The sequence below is a fragment of the Lissotriton helveticus genome, chromosome 3_1 (assembly GCF_964261635.1).
Source record: "Lissotriton helveticus chromosome 3_1, aLisHel1.1, whole genome shotgun sequence".
NCBI lineage: Eukaryota > Metazoa > Chordata > Amphibia > Caudata > Salamandridae > Lissotriton > Lissotriton helveticus.
Genome location: NC_136061.1, coordinates 51,751,534 through 51,769,764, shown reverse-complemented (window position 1 = coordinate 51,769,764; position 18,231 = coordinate 51,751,534).

Below are 18,231 nucleotides of genomic sequence, written 5' to 3'. Positions count from 1 at the left end.
TGCCAGTGCTCTGTTCTTGGTGTGGTCTGTCAGTGCTCTGTTCTTGGTGTGGTCTGCCAGTGCTCTGTTCTTGGTGTAGTCTGCCAGTGCTATGTTCTAGGTGCGGTCTGTCAGTGCTCTGTTCTTGGTGCGGTCTGCGAGTGCTCTGTTTTAGGTGTAGTCTGTCAGTGCTCTGTTCTTGGTGTGGTCTGTCAGGGCTCTGTTTTAGGTGTAGTCTGCCAGTGCTCTGTTCTTGGTGTGGTCTGTCAGTGCTCTGTTCTTGGTGTGGTCTGTCAGTGCTCTGTTCTAGGTGTGGTCTGTCAGTGCTCTGTTCTAGGTGTGGTCTGTCAGTGCTCTGTTCTAGGTGTGGTCTGTCAGTGCTCTGTTCTTGGTGCGGTCGGTCAGTGCTCTGTTCTTGGTGTGGTCTGCCACTGCTCTGTTCTAGGTGTGGTCTGTCAGTGCTCTGTTCTTGGTGTGGTCTGTCAGTGCTCTGTTCTTGGTGTGGTCTGCCAGTGCTCTGTTCTGCCAGTGCTGTGTTCTGCCAGTGCTCTGTTCTGCCAGTGCTCTGTTCTTGGTGTGGTCTGCCCGTGCTCTGTTCTAGGTGTAGTCTGCCAGTGCCCTGTTCTAGGTGCGGTCCGTCAGTGCTCTGTTCTTGGTGTGGTCTGTCAGTGCTCTGATCTAGGTGTGGTCTGCCAGTGCTCTGTTCTGCCAGTGCTCTGTTCTTGGTGCGGTCTGCCAGTGCTCTGTTCTTGGTGCGGTCTGTCAGTTCTCTGTTCTAGGTGTAGCGTGTCAGTGCTCTGTTCTTGGTGTGGTCTGTCAGTGCTCTGTTCTAGGCGTGGTCTGTCGGTGCTCTGTTCTAGGTGTGCTCTGTCAGTGCTCTGTTCTAGGTGTGCTCTGTTCTAGGTGTGGTCTGTCAGTGCTCTGTTCTAGGTGTAGCCTGCCAGTGCTCCGTTCTGGATGTGTTCTGCCAGTGCTCTTTTCTGTCAGTGCTCTGTTCTTGGTGTGATCTGTCAGTGCTCTGTTCTTGGTGTAGTCTGTCAGAGCTCTGTTCTTGGTGTGGTCTGTCAGTGCACTGTTCTAGGTGTTGTCCGTCAGTGCTCTGTTCTAGGTGTAGTCTGCCAGTGCTCTGTTCTTGGTGTGTTCTGTCAGTGCACTGTTCTAGGTGTTGTTTGTCAGTGCTCTGTTCTAGGTGTGGTCTGCCAGTGCTCTGTTCTAGGTGCGGTCTGCCAGTGATCTGTTCTAGGTGCGGTCTGTCAGTGCTCTGTTCTTGGTGCGGTCTGCCAGTGCTCTGTTTTAGGTGTAGTCTGCCAGTGCTCTGTTCTAGCTGCGGTCTGTCAGTGCTCTGTTCTTGGTGTGGTCTGTCAGTGCTCTGTTTTAGGTGTGGTCTGCCAGTGCTCTGTTCTTGGTGTGGTCTGTCAGTGCTCTGTTCTTGGTGTGATCTGTCAGTACTCTGTTCTTGGTGTGGTCTGTCAGTGCTCTGTTTTTGGTGTGGTCTGTCAGTGCTCTGTTCTTGGTGTGGTCTGTCAGTGTTCTGTTCTTGGTGTGGTCTGCCAGTGCTCTGTTCTTGGTGTGGTCTGTCAGTGCTGTGTTCTTGGTGTGGTCTGTCAGTGCTCTGTTCTTGGTGTGTTCTGTCAGTGAACAGTTCTAGGTGTTGTTTGTCAGTGCTGAGTTCTAGGTGCGGTCTGTCAGTGCTCTGTTCTTGGTGCGGTCTGCCAGTGCTCTGTTTTAGGTGCAGTCTGCCAGTGCTCTGTTCTAGCTGCGGTCTGTCAGTGCTCTGTTCTTGGTGTGGTCTGTCAGTGCTCTGTTTTAGGTGTAGTCTGCCAGTGCTCAGTTCTTGGTGTGGTCTGTCAGTGCTCTGTTCTTGGTGTGGTCTGCCAGTGCTCTGTTCTTGGTGTAGTCTGCCAGTGCTATGTTCTAGGTGCGGTCTGTCAGTGCTCTGTTCTTGGTGCGGTCTGCCAGTGCTCTGTTTTAGGTGTAGTCTGTCAGTGCTCTGTTCTTGGTGTGGTCTGTCAGGGCTCTGTTTTAGGTGTAGTCTGCCAGTGCTCTGTTCTTGGTGTGGTCTGTCAGTGCTCTGTTCTTGGTGTGGTCTGTCAGTGCTCTGTTCTAGGTGTGGTCTGCCAGTGCTCTGTTCTAGGTGTGGTCTGTCAGTGCTCTGTTCTAGGTGTGGTCTGTCAGTGCTCTGTTCTAGGTGTGGTCTGTCAGTGCTCTGTTCTTGGTGCGGTCGGTCAGTGCTCTGTTCTTGGTGTGGTCTGCCACTGCTCTGTTCTAGGTGTGGTCTGTCAGTGCTCTGTTCTTGGTGTGGTCTGTCAATGCTCTGTTCTTGGTGTGGTCTGCCAGTGCTCTGTTCTGCCAGTGCTGTGTTCTGCCAGTGCTCTGTTCTGCCAGTGCTCTGTTCTTGGTGTGGTCTGCCCGTGCTCTGTTCTAGGTGTAGTCTGCCAGTGCCCTGTTCTAGGTGCGGTCTGTCAGTGCTCTGTTCTTGGTGTGGTCTGCCAGTGCTCTGTTCTAGGTGTAGCCTGCCAGTGCTCCGTTCTGGATGCGGTCTGTCAGTGCTCTGTTCTTGGTGTGGTCTGTCAGTGCTCTGATCTAGGTGTGGTCTGCCAGTGCTCTGTTCTGCCAGTGCTCTGTTCTTGGTGCGGTCTGCCAGTGCTCTGTTCTTGGTGCGGTCTGTCAGTTCTCTGTTCTAGGTGTAGCGTGTCAGTGCTCTGTTCTTGGTGTGGTCTGTCAGTGCTCTGTTCTAGGCGTGGTCTGTTGGTGCTCTGTTCTAGGTGTGCTCTGTCAGTGCTCTGTTCTAGGTGTGGTCTGTTCTAGGTGTGGTCTGTCAGTGCTCTGTTCTTGGTGTGGTCTGTCAGTGCTCTGTTCTTGGTGTGGTCTGCCACTGCCCTGTTCTCGGTGTGGTCTGTCAGTGCCCTGTTCTAGGTGCGGTCTGTCAGTGGTGTGGTCTGTCAGTGCTCTGTTCTTCGTGTGGTCTGTCAGTGCTCTGTTCTTCGTGTAGTCTGTCAGTGCTCTGTTCTTGGTGCGGTCTGTCAGTGCCCTGTTCTCGGTGTGGTCGGTCAGTGCTCTGTTCTAGGTGCGGTCTGTCAGTGCTCTGTTCTTGGTGTGGTCTGTCAGTGCTCTGTTCTTGGTGTGGTCTGTCAGTGCTCTGTTTTAGGTGTAGTCTGCCAGTGCTCTGTTCTTGGTGTGGTCTGTCAGTGCTCTGTTCTTGGTGTGGTCTGCCAGTGCTCTGTTCTTGGTGTAGTCTGCCAGTGCTATGTTCTAGGTGCGGTCTGTCAGTGCTCTGTTCTTGGTGCGGTCTGCCAGTGCTCTGTTTTAGGTGTAGTCTGTCAGTGCTCTGTTCTAGGTGTGGTCGGTCAGTGCTCTGTTCTAGTAGCGGTCTGTCAGTGCCCTGTTCTCGTTGTAGTCTGTCAGTGCAGTCTGTCAGTGCTTTGTTCTAAGTGCAGTCTGTCAGTGCTCTTTTCTAGGTGTGGTCTGTCAGTGCTCTATTCTAGGTGTAGTCTGCCAGTGCTCTGTTCTTGGTGTGTTCTGTCAGTGCACTGTTCTAGGTGTTGTTTGTCAGTGCTCTGTTCTAGGTGTGGTCTGCCAGTGCTCTGTTCTAGGTGTAGCCTGCCAGTGCTCCGTTCTGGATGTGTTCTGCCAGTGCTCTTTTCTGTCAGTGCTCTGTTCTTGGTGTGATCTGTCAGTGCTCTGTTCTTGGTGTAGTCTGTCAGAGCTCTGTTCTTGGTGTGGTCTGTCAGTGCACTGTTCTAGGTGTTGTCCGTCAGTGCTCTGTTCTAGGTGTAGTCTGCCAGTGCTCTGTTCTTGGTGTGTTCTGTCAGTGCACTGTTCTAGGTGTTGTTTGTCAGTGCTCTGTTCTAGGTGTGGTCTGCCAGTGCTCTGTTCTAAGTGCGGTCTGCCAGTGATCTGTTCTAGGTGCGGTCTGTCAGTGCTCTGTTCTTGGTGCGGTCTGCCAGTGCTCTGTTTTAGGTGTAGTCTGCCAGTGCTCTGTTCTAGTTGCGGTCTGTCAGTGCTCTGTTCTTGGTGTGGTCTGTCAGTGCTCTGTTTTAGGTGTGGTCTGCCAGTGCTCTGTTCTTGGTGTGGTCTGTCAGTGCTCTGTTCTTGGTGTGATCTGTCAGTACTCTGTTCTTGGTGTGGTCTGTCAGTGCTCTGTTTTTGGTGTGGTCTGTCAGTGCTCTGTTCTTGGTGTGGTCTGTCAGTGTTCTGTTCTTGGTGTGGTCTGCCAGTGCTCTGTTCTTGGTGTGGTCTGTCAGTGCTGTGTTCTTGGTGTGGTCTGTCAGTGCTCTGTTCTTGGTGTGTTCTGTCAGTGAACAGTTCTAGGTGTTGTTTGTCAGTGCTGAGTTCTAGGTGCGGTCTGTCAGTGCTCTGTTCTTGGTGCGGTCTGCCAGTGCTCTGTTTTAGGTGCAGTCTGCCAGTGCTCTGTTCTAGCTGCGGTCTGTCAGTGCTCTGTTCTTGGTGTGGTCTGTCAGTGCTCTGTTTTAGGTGTAGTCTGCCAGTGCTCTGTTCTTGGTGTGGTCTGTCAGTGCTCTGTTCTTGGTGTGGTCTGCCAGTGCTCTGTTCTTGGTGTAGTCTGCCAGTGCTATGTTCTAGGTGCGGTCTGTCAGTGCTCTGTTCTTGGTGCGGTCTGCCAGTGCTCTGTTTTAGGTGTAGTCTGTCAGTGCTCTGTTCTTGGTGTGGTCTGTCAGGGCTCTGTTTTAGGTGTAGTCTGCCAGTGCTCTGTTCTTGGTGTGGTCTGTCAGTGCTCTGTTCTTGGTGTGGTCTGTCAGTGCTCTGTTCTAGGTGTGGTCTGCCAGTGCTCTGTTCTAGGTGTGGTCTGTCAGTGCTCTGTTCTAGGTGTGGTCTGTCAGTGCTCTGTTCTAGGTGTGGTCTGTCAGTGCTCTGTTCTTGGTGCGGTCGGTCAGTGCTCTGTTCTTGGTGTGGTCTGCCACTGCTCTGTTCTAGGTGTGGTCTGTCAGTGCTCTGTTCTTGGTGTGGTCTGTCAGTGCTCTGTTCTTGGTGTGGTCTGCCAGTGCTCTGTTCTGCCAGTGCTGTGTTCTGCCAGTGCTCTGTTCTGCCAGTGCTCTGTTCTTGGTGTGGTCTGCCCGTGCTCTGTTCTAGGTGTAGTCTGCCAGTGCCCTGTTCTAGGTGCGGTCTGTCAGTGCTCTGTTCTTGGTGTGGTCTGCCAGTGCTCTGTTCTAGGTGTAGCCTGCCAGTGCTCCGTTCTGGATGCGGTCTGTCAGTGCTCTGTTCTTGGTGTGGTCTGTCAGTGCTCTGATCTAGGTGTGGTCTGCCAGTGCTCTGTTCTGCCAGTGCTCTGTTCTTGGTGCGGTCTGCCAGTGCTCTGTTCTTGGTGCGGTCTGTCAGTTCTCTGTTCTAGGTGTAGCGTGTCAGTGCTCTGTTCTTGGTGTGGTCTGTCAGTGCTCTGTTCTAGGCGTGGTCTGTCGGTGCTCTGTTCTAGGTGTGCTCTGTCAGTGCTCTGTTCTAGGTGTGCTCTGTTCTAGGTGTGGTCTGTCAGTGCTCTGTTCTAGGTGTAGCCTGCCAGTGCTCCATTCTGGATGTGTTCTGCCAGTGCTCTTTTCTGTCAGTGCTCTGTTCTTGGTGTGATCTGTTAGTGCTCTGTTCTTGGTGTAGTCTGTCAGAGCTCTGTTCTTGGTGTGGTCTGTCAGTGCACTGTTCTAGGTGTTGTCCGTCAGTGCTCTGTTCTAGGTGTAGTCTGCCAGTGCTCTGTTCTTGGTGTGTTCTGTCAGTGCACTGTTCTAGGTGTTGTTTGTCAGTGTTCTGTTCTAGGTGTGGTCTGCCAGTGCTCTGTTCTAGGTGCGGTCTGCCAGTGATCTGTTCTAGGTGCGGTCTGTCAGTGCTCTGTTCTTGGTGCGGTCTGCCAGTGCTCTGTTTTAGGTGTAGTCTGCCAGTGCTCTGTTCTAGCTGCGGTCTGTCAGTGCTCTGTTCTTGGTGTGGTCTGTCAGTGCTCTGTTTTAGGTGTGGTCTGCCAGTGCTCTGTTCTTGGTGTGGTCTGTCAGTGCTCTGTTCTTGGTGTGATCTGTCAGTACTCTGTTCTTGGTGTGGTCTGTCAGTGCTCTGTTTTTGGTGTGGTCTGTCAGTGCTCTGTTCTTGGTGTGGTCTGTCAGTGTTCTGTTCTTGGTGTGGTCTGCCAGTGCTCTGTTCTTGGTGTGGTCTGTCAGTGCTGTGTTCTTGGTGTGGTCTGTCAGTGCTCTGTTCTTGGTGTGTTCTGTCAGTGAACAGTTCTAGGTGTTGTTTGTCAGTGCTGAGTTCTAGGTGCGGTCTGTCAGTGCTCTGTTCTTGGTGCGGTCTGCCAGTGCTCTGTTTTAGGTGCAGTCTGCCAGTGCTCTGTTCTAGCTGCGGTCTGTCAGTGCTCTGTTCTTGGTGTGGTCTGTCAGTGCTCTGTTTTAGGTGTAGTCTGCCAGTGCTCTGTTCTTGGTGTGGTCTGTCAGTGCTCTGTTCTTGGTGTGGTCTGCCAGTGCTCTGTTCTTGGTGTAGTCTGCCAGTGCTATGTTCTAGGTGCGGTCTGTCAGTGCTCTGTTCTTGGTGCGGTCTGCCAGTGCTCTGTTTTAGGTGTAGTCTGTCAGTGCTCTGTTCTTGGTGTGGTCTGTCAGGGCTCTGTTTTAGGTGTAGTCTGCCAGTGCTCTGTTCTTGGTGTGGTCTGTCAGTGCTCTGTTCTTGGTGTGGTCTGTCAGTGCTCTGTTCTAGGTGTGGTCTGCCAGTGCTCTGTTCTAGGTGTGGTCTGTCAGTGCTCTGTTCTAGGTGTGGTCTGTCAGTGCTCTGTTCTTGGTGCGGTCGGTCAGTGCTCTGTTCTTGGTGTGGTCTGCCACTGCTCTGTTCTAGGTGTGGTCTGTCAGTGCTCTGTTCTTGGTGTGGTCTGTCAGTGCTCTGTTCTTGGTGTGGTCTGCCAGTGCTCTGTTCTGCCAGTGCTGTGTTCTGCCAGTGCTCTGTTCTGCCAGTGCTCTGTTCTTGGTGTGGTCTGCCCGTGCTCTGTTCTAGGTGTAGTCTGCCAGTGCCCTGTTCTAGGTGCGGTCTGTCAGTGCTCTGTTCTTGGTGTGGTCTGCCAGTGCTCTGTTCTAGGTGTAGCCTGCCAGTGCTCCGTTCTGGATGCGGTCTGTCAGTGCTCTGTTCTTGGTGTGGTCTGTCAGTGCTCTGATCTAGGTGTGGTCTGCCAGTGCTCTGTTCTGCCAGTGCTCTGTTCTTGGTGCGGTCTGCCAGTGCTCTGTTCTTGGTGCGGTCTGTCAGTTCTCTGTTCTAGGTGTAGCGTGTCAGTGCTCTGTTCTTGGTGTGGTCTGTCAGTGCTCTGTTCTAGGCGTGGTCTGTCGGTGCTCTGTTCTAGGTGTGCTCTGTCAGTGCTCTGTTCTAGGTGTGGTCTGTTCTAGGTGTGGTCTGTCAGTGCTCTGTTCTTGGTGTGGTCTGTCAGTGCTCTGTTCTTGGTGTGGTCTGCCACTGCCCTGTTCTCGGTGTGGTCTGTCAGTGCCCTGTTCTAGGTGCGGTCTGTCAGTGGTGTGGTCTGTCAGTGCTCTGTTCTTCGTGTGGTCTGTCAGTGCTCTGTTCTTCGTGTAGTCTGTCAGTGCTCTGTTCTTGGTGCGGTCTGTCAGTGCCCTGTTCTCGGTGTGGTCGGTCAGTGCTCTGTTCTAGGTGCGGTCTGTCAGTGCTCTGTTCTTGGTGTGGTCTGTCAGTGCTCTGTTCTTGGTGTGGTCTGTCAGTGCTCTGTTTTAGGTGTAGTCTGCCAGTGCTCTGTTCTTGGTGTGGTCTGTCAGTGCTCTGTTCTTGGTGTGGTCTGCCAGTGCTCTGTTCTTGGTGTAGTCTGCCAGTGCTATGTTCTAGGTGCGGTCTGTCAGTGCTCTGTTCTTGGTGCGGTCTGCCAGTGCTCTGTTTTAGGTGTAGTCTGTCAGTGCTCTGTTCTAGGTGTGGTCGGTCAGTGCTCTGTTCTAGTAGCGGTCTGTCAGTGCCCTGTTCTCGTTGTAGTCTGTCAGTGCAGTCTGTCAGTGCTTTGTTCTAAGTGCAGTCTGTCAGTGCTCTTTTCTAGGTGTGGTCTGTCAGTGCTCTATTCTAGGTGTAGTCTGCCAGTGCTCTGTTCTTGGTGTGTTCTGTCAGTGCACTGTTCTAGGTGTTGTTTGTCAGTGCTCTGTTCTAGGTGTGGTCTGCCAGTGCTCTGTTCTAGGTGTAGCCTGCCAGTGCTCCGTTCTGGATGTGTTCTGCCAGTGCTCTTTTCTGTCAGTGCTCTGTTCTTGGTGTGATCTGTCAGTGCTCTGTTCTTGGTGTAGTCTGTCAGAGCTCTGTTCTTGGTGTGGTCTGTCAGTGCACTGTTCTAGGTGTTGTCCGTCAGTGCTCTGTTCTAGGTGTAGTCTGCCAGTGCTCTGTTCTTGGTGTGTTCTGTCAGTGCACTGTTCTAGGTGTTGTTTGTCAGTGCTCTGTTCTAGGTGTGGTCTGCCAGTGCTCTGTTCTAAGTGCGGTCTGCCAGTGATCTGTTCTAGGTGCGGTCTGTCAGTGCTCTGTTCTTGGTGCGGTCTGCCAGTGCTCTGTTTTAGGTGTAGTCTGCCAGTGCTCTGTTCTAGTTGCGGTCTGTCAGTGCTCTGTTCTTGGTGTGGTCTGTCAGTGCTCTGTTTTAGGTGTGGTCTGCCAGTGCTCTGTTCTTGGTGTGGTCTGTCAGTGCTCTGTTCTTGGTGTGATCTGTCAGTACTCTGTTCTTGGTGTGGTCTGTCAGTGCTCTGTTTTTGGTGTGGTCTGTCAGTGCTCTGTTCTTGGTGTGGTCTGTCAGTGTTCTGTTCTTGGTGTGGTCTGCCAGTGCTCTGTTCTTGGTGTGGTCTGTCAGTGCTGTGTTCTTGGTGTGGTCTGTCAGTGCTCTGTTCTTGGTGTGTTCTGTCAGTGAACAGTTCTAGGTGTTGTTTGTCAGTGCTGAGTTCTAGGTGCGGTCTGTCAGTGCTCTGTTCTTGGTGCGGTCTGCCAGTGCTCTGTTTTAGGTGCAGTCTGCCAGTGCTCTGTTCTAGCTGCGGTCTGTCAGTGCTCTGTTCTTGGTGTGGTCTGTCAGTGCTCTGTTTTAGGTGTAGTCTGCCAGTGCTCTGTTCTTGGTGTGGTCTGTCAGTGCTCTGTTCTTGGTGTGGTCTGCCAGTGCTCTGTTCTTGGTGTAGTCTGCCAGTGCTATGTTCTAGGTGCGGTCTGTCAGTGCTCTGTTCTTGGTGCGGTCTGCCAGTGCTCTGTTTTAGGTGTAGTCTGTCAGTGCTCTGTTCTTGGTGTGGTCTGTCAGGGCTCTGTTTTAGGTGTAGTCTGCCAGTGCTCTGTTCTTGGTGTGGTCTGTCAGTGCTCTGTTCTTGGTGTGGTCTGTCAGTGCTCTGTTCTAGGTGTGGTCTGCCAGTGCTCTGTTCTAGGTGTGGTCTGTCAGTGCTCTGTTCTAGGTGTGGTCTGTCAGTGCTCTGTTCTAGGTGTGGTCTGTCAGTGCTCTGTTCTTGGTGCGGTCGGTCAGTGCTCTGTTCTTGGTGTGGACTGCCACTGCTCTGTTCTAGGTGTGGTCTGTCAGTGCTCTGTTCTTGGTGTGGTCTGTCAGTGCTCTGTTCTTGGTGTGGTCTGCCAGTGCTCTGTTCTGCCAGTGCTGTGTTCTGCCAGTGCTCTGTTCTGCCAGTGCTCTGTTCTTGGTGTGGTCTGCCCGTGCTCTGTTCTAGGTGTAGTCTGCCAGTGCCCTGTTCTAGGTGCGGTCTGTCAGTGCTCTGTTCTTGGTGTGGTCTGCCAGTGCTCTGTTCTAGGTGTAGCCTGCCAGTGCTCCGTTCTGGATGCGGTCTGTCAGTGCTCTGTTCTTGGTGTGGTCTGTCAGTGCTCTGATCTAGGTGTGGTCTGCCAGTGCTCTGTTCTGCCAGTGCTCTGTTCTTGGTGCGGTCTGCCAGTGCTCTGTTCTTGGTGCGGTCTGTCAGTTCTCTGTTCTAGGTGTAGCGTGTCAGTGCTCTGTTCTTGGTGTGGTCTGTCAGTGCTCTGTTCTAGGCGTGGTCTGTCGGTGCTCTGTTCTAGGTGTGCTCTGTCAGTGCTCTGTTCTAGGTGTGCTCTGTTCTAGGTGTGGTCTGTCAGTGCTCTGTTCTAGGTGTAGCCTGCCAGTGCTCCATTCTGGATGTGTTCTGCCAGTGCTCTTTTCTGTCAGTGCTCTGTTCTTGGTGTGATCTGTCAGTGCTCTGTTCTTGGTGTAGTCTGTCAGAGCTCTGTTCTTGGTGTGGTCTGTCAGTGCACTGTTCTAGGTGTTGTCCGTCAGTGCTCTGTTCTAGGTGTAGTCTGCCAGTGCTCTGTTCTTGGTGTGTTCTGTCAGTGCACTGTTCTAGGTGTTGTTTGTCAGTGTTCTGTTCTAGGTGTGGTCTGCCAGTGCTCTGTTCTAGGTGCGGTCTGCCAGTGATCTGTTCTAGGTGCGGTCTGTCAGTGCTCTGTTCTTGGTGCGGTCTGCCAGTGCTCTGTTTTAGGTGTAGTCTGCCAGTGCTCTGTTCTAGCTGCGGTCTGTCAGTGCTCTGTTCTTGGTGTGGTCTGTCAGTGCTCTGTTTTAGGTGTGGTCTGCCAGTGCTCTGTTCTTGGTGTGGTCTGTCAGTGCTCTGTTCTTGGTGTGATCTGTCAGTACTCTGTTCTTGGTGTGGTCTGTCAGTGCTCTGTTTTTGGTGTGGTCTGTCAGTGCTCTGTTCTTGGTGTGGTCTGTCAGTGTTCTGTTCTTGGTGTGGTCTGCCAGTGCTCTGTTCTTGGTGTGGTCTGTCAGTGCTGTGTTCTTGGTGTGGTCTGTCAGTGCTCTGTTCTTGGTGTGTTCTGTCAGTGAACAGTTCTAGGTGTTGTTTGTCAGTGCTGAGTTCTAGGTGCGGTCTGTCAGTGCTCTGTTCTTGGTGCGGTCTGCCAGTGCTCTGTTTTAGGTGCAGTCTGCCAGTGCTCTGTTCTAGCTGCGGTCTGTCAGTGCTCTGTTCTTGGTGTGGTCTGTCAGTGCTCTGTTTTAGGTGTAGTCTGCCAGTGCTCTGTTCTTGGTGTGGTCTGTCAGTGCTCTGTTCTTGGTGTGGTCTGCCAGTGCTCTGTTCTTGGTGTAGTCTGCCAGTGCTATGTTCTAGGTGCGGTCTGTCAGTGCTCTGTTCTTGGTGCGGTCTGCCAGTGCTCTGTTTTAGGTGTAGTCTGTCAGTGCTCTGTTCTTGGTGTGGTCTGTCAGGGCTCTGTTTTAGGTGTAGTCTGCCAGTGCTCTGTTCTTGGTGTGGTCTGTCAGTGCTCTGTTCTTGGTGTGGTCTGTCAGTGCTCTGTTCTAGGTGTGGTCTGCCAGTGCTCTGTTCTAGGTGTGGTCTGTCAGTGCTCTGTTCTAGGTGTGGTCTGTCAGTGCTCTGTTTTAGGTGTGGTCTGCCAGTGCTCTGTTCTTGGTGTGGTCTGTCAGTGCTCTGTTCTTGGTGTGGTCTGTCAGTGCTCTGTTCTAGGTGTGGTCTGCCAGTGCTCTGTTCTAGGTGTGGTCTGTCAGTGCTCTGTTTTAGGTGTGGTCTGTCAGTGCTCTGTTCTAGGTGTGGTCTGTCAGTGCTCTGTTCTTGGTGCGGTCGGTCAGTGCTCTGTTCTTGGTGTGGTCTGCCACTGCTCTGTTCTAGGTGTGGTCTGTCAGTGCTCTGTTCTTGGTGTGGTCTGTCAGTGCTCTGTTCTTGGTGTGGTCTGCCAGTGCTCTGTTCTGCCAGTGCTGTGTTCTGCCAGTGCTCTGTTCTGCCAGTGCTCTGTTCTTGGTGTGGTCTGCCCGTGCTCTGTTCTAGGTGTAGTCTGCCAGTGCCCTGTTCTAGGTGCGGTCTGTCAGTGCTCTGTTCTTGGTGTGGTCTGCCAGTGCTCTGTTCTAGGTGTAGCCTGCCAGTGCTCCGTTCTGGATGCGGTCTGTCAGTGCTCTGTTCTTGGTGTGGTCTGTCAGTGCTCTGATCTAGGTGTGGTCTGCCAGTGCTCTGTTCTGCCAGTGCTCTGTTCTTGGTGCGGTCTGCCAGTGCTCTGTTCTTGGTGCGGTCTGTCAGTTCTCTGTTCTAGGTGTAGCGTGTCAGTGCTCTGTTCTTGGTGTGGTCTGTCAGTGCTCTGTTCTAGGCGTGGTCTGTCGGTGCTCTGTTCTAGGTGTGCTCTGTCAGTGCTCTGTTCTAGGTGTGCTCTGTTCTAGGTGTGGTCTGTCAGTGCTCTGTTCTAGGTGTAGCCTGCCAGTGCTCCATTCTGGATGTGTTCTGCCAGTGCTCTTTTCTGTCAGTGCTCTGTTCTTGGTGTGATCTGTCAGTGCTCTGTTCTTGGTGTAGTCTGTCAGAGCTCTGTTCTTGGTGTGGTCTGTCAGTGCACTGTTCTAGGTGTTGTCCGTCAGTGCTCTGTTCTAGGTGTAGTCTGCCAGTGCTCTGTTCTTGGTGTGTTCTGTCAGTGCACTGTTCTAGGTGTTGTTTGTCAGTGCTCTGTTCTAGGTGTGGTCTGCCAGTGCTCTGTTCTAGGTGCGGTCTGCCAGTGATCTGTTCTAGGTGCGGTCTGTCAGTGCTCTGTTCTTGGTGCGGTCTGCCAGTGCTCTGTTTTAGGTGTAGTCTGCCAGTGCTCTGTTCTAGCTGCGGTCTGTCAGTGCTCTGTTCTTGGTGTGGTCTGTCAGTGCTCTGTTTTAGGTGTGGTCTGCCAGTGCTCTGTTCTTGGTGTGGTCTGTCAGTGCTCTGTTCTTGGTGTGATCTGTCAGTACTCTGTTCTTGGTGTGGTCTGTCAGTGCTCTGTTTTTGGTGTGGTCTGTCAGTGCTCTGTTCTTGGTGTGGTCTGTCAGTGTTCTGTTCTTGGTGTGGTCTGCCAGTGCTCTGTTCTTGGTGTGGTCTGTCAGTGCTGTGTTCTTGGTGTGGTCTGTCAGTGCTCTGTTCTTGGTGTGTTCTGTCAGTGAACAGTTCTAGGTGTTGTTTGTCAGTGCTGAGTTCTAGGTGCGGTCTGTCAGTGCTCTGTTCTTGGTGCGGTCTGCCAGTGCTCTGTTTTAGGTGCAGTCTGCCAGTGCTCTGTTCTAGCTGCGGTCTGTCAGTGCTCTGTTCTTGGTGTGGTCTGTCAGTGCTCTGTTTTAGGTGTAGTCTGCCAGTGCTCTGTTCTTGGTGTGGTCTGTCAGTGCTCTGTTCTTGGTGTGGTCTGCCAGTGCTCTGTTCTTGGTGTAGTCTGCCAGTGCTATGTTCTAGGTGCGGTCTGTCAGTGCTCTGTTCTTGGTGCGGTCTGCCAGTGCTCTGTTTTAGGTGTAGTCTGTCAGTGCTCTGTTCTTGGTGTGGTCTGTCAGGGCTCTGTTTTAGGTGTAGTCTGCCAGTGCTCTGTTCTTGGTGTGGTCTGTCAGTGCTCTGTTCTTGGTGTGGTCTGTCAGTGCTCTGTTCTAGGTGTGGTCTGCCAGTGCTCTGTTCTAGGTGTGGTCTGTCAGTGCTCTGTTCTAGGTGTGGTCTGTCAGTGCTCTGTTCTAGGTGTGGTCTGTCAGTGCTCTGTTCTTGGTGCGGTCGGTCAGTGCTCTATTCTTGGTGTGGTCTGCCACTGCTCTGTTCTAGGTGTGGTCTGTCAGTGCTCTGTTCTTGGTGTGGTCTGTCAGTGCTCTGTTCTTGGTGTGGTCTGCCAGTGCTCTGTTCTGCCAGTGCTGTGTTCTGCCAGTGCTCTGTTCTGCCAGTGCTCTGTTCTTGGTGTGGTCTGCCCGTGCTCTGTTCTAGGTGTAGTCTGCCAGTGCCCTGTTCTAGGTGCGGTCTGTCAGTGCTCTGTTCTTGGTGTGGTCTGCCAGTGCTCTGTTCTAGGTGTAGCCTGCCAGTGCTCCGTTCTGGATGCGGTCTGTCAGTGCTCTGTTCTTGGTGTGGTCTGTCAGTGCTCTGATCTAGGTGTGGTCTGCCAGTGCTCTGTTCTGCCAGTGCTCTGTTCTTGGTGCGGTCTGCCAGTGCTCTGTTCTTGGTGCGGTCTGTCAGTTCTCTGTTCTAGGTGTAGCGTGTCAGTGTTCTGTTCTTGGTGTGGTCTGCCAGTGCTCTGTTCTAGGTGTAGTCTGCCAGTGCTCTGTTCTTGGTGCGGTCTGTCAGTGCCCTGTTCTCGGTGTGGTCTGCCAGTGCTCTGTTCTAGGTGTGGTCTGTCAGTGCCCTGTTCTCGGTGTGGTCTGTCAGTGCTCGGTTCTTGGTGTGGTCTGCCAGTGCTCTGTTCTAGGTGTGGTCTGCCAGTGCTCTGTTCTGTCAGTGCTCTGTTCTTGGTGTGGTCAGTCAGTGCTCTGTTCTAGGTGCAGTCGGTCGGTGCTCTGTTCTTGCTGCGGTCTGTCAGTGCTCTGTTCTTGGTGTGGTCTGTCAGTGCTCTGTTCTGCCAGTGCTCTGTTCTAGGTGCGGTTGGTCAGCGCACTGTTTTAGGTGTTGTCTGTCGGTGCACTGTTCTAGGTGTGGTCTGTCAGTGCTATGTTCTTTGTGTGGTCTGTCAGTGCACTGTTCTAGGTGTTGTCTGTCAGTGCTCAGTTCTAGGTGTGGTCTGTCAGTGCACTGTTTTAGGTGTGGTCTGTCAGTGCACTGTTTTAGGTGTGGTCTGTCAGTGCACTGTTTTAGGTGTTGTCTGTCGGTGCACTGTTCTAGGTGTGGTCTGTCAGTGCTCTGTTCTTTGTGTGGTCTGTCAGTGCACTGTTCTAGGTGTTGTCTATCAGTGCTCAGTTCTTGGTGTGTTCTGTCAGTGCTCTTTTCTAGGTGTGGTCTGTCAGTGCTCTATTCTAGGTGTAGTCTGCCAGTGCTCTGTTCTTGGTGTGTTCTGTCAGTGCACTGTTCTAGGTGTGGTCTGCCAGTGCTCTGTTCTAGTTGTAGCCTGCCAGTGCTCCGTTCTGGATGTGTTCTGCCAGTGCTCTGTTCTGTCAGTGCTCTGTTCTTGGTGTGATCTGTCAGTGCTCTGTTCTTGGTGTAGTCTGTCAGAGCTCTGTTCTTGGTGTGGTCTGTCAGTGCACTGTTCTAGGTGTTGTCCGTCAGTGCTCTGTTCTAGGTGTAGTCTGCCAGTGCTCTGTTCTTGGTGTGTTCTGTCAGTGCACTGTTCTAGGTGTTGTTTGTCAGTGCTCTGTTCTAGGTGTGGTCTGCCAGTGCTCTGTTCTAGGTGCGGTCTGCCAGTGATCTGTTCTAGGTGTAGCCTGCCAGTGCTCCGTTCTGGATGTGTTCTGCCAGTGCTCTGTTCTGCCAGTGCTCTGTTCTGCCAGTGCTCTGTTCCGTCAGTGCTCTGTTCCGTCAGTGTTCTGTTCTTGGTGCGGTCTGCCAGTGCTCTGTTCTAGGTGTAGTCTGCCAGTGCTCTGTTCTTGGTGCGGTCTGTCAGTGCTCTGTTCTAGGTGTGGTCTGTCAGTGCTCTGTTCTTGGTGTGGTCTGTCAGTGCTCTGTTCTTGGTGTGTTCTGTCAGTGCACTGTTCTAGGAGTTGTTTGTCAGTGCTCTGTTCTTGGTGCGGTCTGCCAGTGCTCTGTTCTAGGTGTAGTCTGCCAGTGCTCTGTTCTAGGTGCGGTCTGTCAGTGCTCTGTTCTTGATGTGGTCTGCCAGTGCTCTGTTCTAGGTGTAGCCTGCCAGTGCTCCGTCCTGGATGAGGTCTGTCAGTGCTCTGTTCTTGGTGTGGTCTGTCAGTGCTCTGTTCTTGGTGTAATCTGCCAGTGCTCTGTTCTAGGTGTGGTCTGCCAGTGCTCTGTTCTGCCAGTGCTCTGTTCTGCCAGTGCTCTGTTCCGTCAGTGCTCTGTTCCGTCAGTGTTCTGTTCTTGGTGCGGTCTGCCAGTGCTCTGTTCTAGGTGTAGTCTGCCAGTGCTCTGTTCTCGGTGTGGTCTGCCAGTGATCTGTTCTAGGTGTGGTCTGTCAGTGCCCTGTTCTCGGTGTGGTCTGTCAGTGCTCGGTTCTTGGTGTGGTCTGCCAGTGATCTGGTCTAGGTGTGGTCTGCCAGTGCTCTGTTCTGTCAGTGCTCTGTTCTTGGTGTGGTCTGTCAGTGCTCTGTTCTAGGTGCAGTCGGTCGGTGCTCTGTTCTTGCTGTGGTCTGTCAGTGCTCTGTTCTTGGTGTGGTCTGTCAGTGCTCTGTTCTAGGTGTGGTCTGTCAGTGCTCTGTTCTGCCAGTGCTCTGTTCTAGGTGCGGTTGGTCAGTGCACTGTTTTAGGTGTTGTCTGTCGGTGCAGTGTTCTAGGTGTGGTCTGTCAGTGCTCTGTTCTTTGTGTGGTCTGTCAGTGCACTGTTCTAGGTGTTGTCTGTCAGTGCTCAGTTCTAGGTGTGGTCTGTCAGTGCACTGTTTTAGGTGTGGTCTGTCAGTGCACTGTTTTAGGTGTGGTCTGTCAGTGCACTGTTTTAGGTGTTGTCTGTCGGTGCACTGTTCTAGGTGTGGTCTGTCAGTGCTCTGTTCTTTGTGTGGTCTGTCAGTGCACTGTTCTAGGTGTTGTCTGTCAGTGCTCAGTTCTTGTGTGGTCTGTCAGTGCTCTGTTCTAGGTGTGGTCGGTCAGTGCTCTGTTCTAGTAGCGGTCTGTCAGTGCCCTGTTCTCGTTGTAGTCTGTCAGTGCAGTCTGTCAGTGCTTTGTTCTAAGTGCAGTCTGTCAGTGCTCTTTTCTAGGTGTGGTCTGTCAGTGCTCTATTCTAGGTGTAGTCTGCCAGTGCTCTGTTCTTGGTGTGTTCTGTCAGTGCACTGTTCTAGGTGTTGCTTGTCAGTGCTCTGTTCTAGGTGTGGTCTGCCAGTGCTCTGTTCTAGGTGTAGCCTGCCAGTGCTCCGTTCTGGATGTGTTCTGCCAGTGCTCTTTTCTGTCAGTGCTCTGTTCTTGGTGTGATCTGTCAGTGCTCTGTTCTTGGTGTAGTCTGTCAGAGCTCTGTTCTTGGTGTGGTCTGTCAGTGCACTGTTCTAGGTGTTGTCCGTCAGTGCTCTGTTCTAGGTGTAGTCTACGAGTGCTCTGTTCTTGGTGTGTTCTGTCAGTGCACTGTTCTAGGTGTTGTTTGTCAGTGCTCTGTTCTAGGTGTGGTCTGCCAGTGCTCTGTTCTAGGTGCGGTCTGCCAGTGATCTGTTCTAGGTGCGGTCTGTCAGTGCTCTGTTCTTGGTGCGGTCTGCCAGTGCTCTGTTTTAGGTGTAGTCTGCCAGTGCTCTGTTCTAGTTGCGGTCTGTCAGTGCTCTGTTCTTGGTGTGGTCTGTCAGTGCTCTGTTTTAGGTGTGGTCTGCCAGTGCTCTGTTCTTGGTGTGGTCTGTCAGTGCTCTGTTCTTGGTGTGATCTGTCAGTACTCTGTTCTTGGTGTGGTCTGTCAGTGCTCTGTTTTTGGTGTGGTCTGTCAGTGCTCTGTTCTTGGTGTGGTCTGTCAGTGTTCTGTTCTTGGTGTGGTCTGCCAGTGCTCTGTTCTTGGTGTGGTCTGTCAGTGCTGTGTTCTTGGTGTGGTCTGTCAGTGCTCTGTTCTTGGTGTGTTCTGTCAGTGAACAGTTCTAGGTGTTGTTTGTCAGTGCTGAGTTCTAGGTGCGGTCTGTCAGTGCTCTGTTCTTGGTGCGGTCTGCCAGTGCTCTGTTTTAGGTGCAGTCTGCCAGTGCTCTGTTCTAGCTGCGGTCTGTCAGTGCTCTGTTCTTGGTGTGGTCTGTCAGTGCTCTGTTTTAGGTGTAGTCTGCCAGTGCTCTGTTCTTGGTGTGGTCTGCCAGTGCTCTGTTCTTGGTGTAGTCTGCCAGTGCTATGTTCTAGGTGCGGTCTGTCAGTGCTCTGTTCTTGGTGCGGTCTGCCAGTGCTCTGTTTTAGGTGTAGTCTGTCAGTGCTCTGTTCTAGGTGTGGTCGGTCAGTGCTCTGTTCTAGTAGCGGTCTGTCAGTGCCCTGTTCTCGTTGTAGTCTGTCAGTGCTCTGTTCTTGGTGTGGTCTGTCAGTGCTCTGTTCTTGGTGTGGTCTGTCAGTGCTCTGTTCTAGGTGTGGTCTGTCAGTGCTCTGTTCTAGGTGTGGTCTGTCAGTGCTCTGTTCTAGGTGTGGTCTGTCAGTGCTCTGTTCTTGGTGCGGTCGGTCAGTGCTCTGTTCTTGGTGTGGTCTGCCACTGCTCTGTTCTAGGTGTGGTCTGTCAGTGCTCTGTTCTTGGTGTGGTCTGTCAGTGCTCTGTTCTTGGTGTGGTCTGCCAGTGCTCTGTTCTGCCAGTGCTGTGTTCTGCCAGTGCTCTGTTCTGCCAGTGCTCTGTTCTTGGTGTGGTCTGCCCGTGCTCTGTTCTAGGTGTAGTCTGCCAGTGCCCTGTTCTAGGTGCGGTCTGTCAGTGCTCTGTTCTTGGTGTGGTCTGCCAGTGCTCTGTTCTAGGTGTAGCCTGCCAGTGCTCCGTTCTGGATGCGGTCTGTCAGTGCTCTGTTCTTGGTGTGGTCTGTCAGTGCTCTGATCTAGGTGTGGTCTGCCAGTGCTCTGTTCTGCCAGT